A 1,564-nucleotide genomic window follows, 5' to 3' on the forward strand; every position below is an offset into this window, starting at 1 on the left:
TAGAAACTCTATTTTGAAGAGGCAGGTATTCCACAGTTGTAATTTGAGTGTCTTCCAACTTGAGGAAATCAGCTTCTGGCTCAATTTCTGACAATATTGTGATTTTTTCATAATGTTCAGTATTCAATATTTTGGTACTGTATTTTTACAGCTATTCATAAGATATTTAGTAGCTAAACATTCAGAAGTCCACCTATCCTACTTCCTATTCTGCCTTAATTTGGAAGCTCTGCTGAAACCAGTCCAACATAGGTGACCCTGCTTGTATTTATAATACTGCTAGCCTAGCTTCCAACATCAAAGCAGCACAGAAGCCACCACAGTATGGCAAACTGATAGACTCATGGTTGTATGAGGACATCAAATACATTGTTTGGGAAGAAAGTCACAAGTCATTTAAAAGACAGGAAATAAGGAAAAGACTAAAATGGATGTCAGAAGAGACTCTAAAATTCCTATTCACAGAAGAAATGCTAAAGCATATGGAAGACATTAGGAGGCAAAAGAGATGAGCAGAAAATTACAAAAGGCAACTCACGAAGACAAAGTCCAATACTATAATGAAATATGCAAAGATCTGGAGTTAGAAAAACAAAAGGGAAGAACACCTAGCATTTTTCAAATGGAAAGAACTGAAGGAAAAAATCAACTCTCAACTGTAATATTGAAGTCTTCCCAAAAGTGAAAGTATACTCAACATTTCAAAAAATGAAAGAACTGAAGAAAAAATTTAGCTCTTGACTGTAATATTAAAGAGTTCCCCAAAGGGAAGAACATGCTCAGCATATCTCAAGCTGAAAGAATTGAAGAAAAAATTCAAGTCTCGACTGCAATATTGAAGGCTTGTGGGCAAAATATTGAATGATGTAGAAAGTACCAAAAGACAATAGAAAGAAAACACAGAATCACTGTACCAAAAAGAAATGGATGATATTCAACCTTTTCAAGAGACAGCATATGATCAAGAGTCATTGGTACTGAAGGAAGAAATCCCAGTACACAGTAGTCATTGACTAAGAACAAAACTTCAGGCATTGATGAAATACAAATTAAAATCTTTAACAAACTGATTCAACAGGTAAGGCTCTCACTCATCTATGCCAAGAAATTGTAAAACAACTACCCGGCCAAGTGCTTGGAACAGTTCCATATTTGTGACCATTCCAAAGATAGGTGACCCAGTGGAATGCAGAAATCAACTGACAATATCATTAATATAAAATGCAAGTAAAATTTTGCTAAAGATAATTTTAAAATGACTGTACTAGTACATTGACCTGGAACTGCCAGAGGTTTAAGCCTGATTCAGATGAGGACATAGAACCAGGGTTATCATTATTGATGTCAGATGGTCCTTGGCTTGAAAGTAAAGAATACCAAAATGATGTTTACCTGTAATTTATTGACTCTGCAGAGGCTTATGGTTGTGTGGATAACAAGCTATGGACAACATTGCAGACAATGTGTATTCTGGAGCACATAATTATATTAATGAGGAACATGTACCTAGATCAAGAGACAGTTGTTTGAACAGAACAAGAGGACACTGAATGGTTTAAAATCA

General features: G+C 35.3%; 1 protein-coding gene across 1 annotated transcript in view; it reads left to right on the plus strand.

Moving 5' to 3' along the window:
* The window catches only part of LOC102834943 (gamma-aminobutyric acid receptor subunit gamma-1-like), a 280,558-nt gene that overhangs the window by 26,635 nt on the left and 252,359 nt on the right, over window positions 1-1,564 (plus strand). The window lies entirely within an intron of this gene.

The sequence above is a fragment of the Chrysochloris asiatica genome, unplaced genomic scaffold (assembly GCF_000296735.1).
Source record: "Chrysochloris asiatica unplaced genomic scaffold, ChrAsi1.0 scaffold00449, whole genome shotgun sequence".
In the NCBI taxonomy this organism is placed as follows: domain Eukaryota; kingdom Metazoa; phylum Chordata; class Mammalia; order Afrosoricida; family Chrysochloridae; genus Chrysochloris; species Chrysochloris asiatica.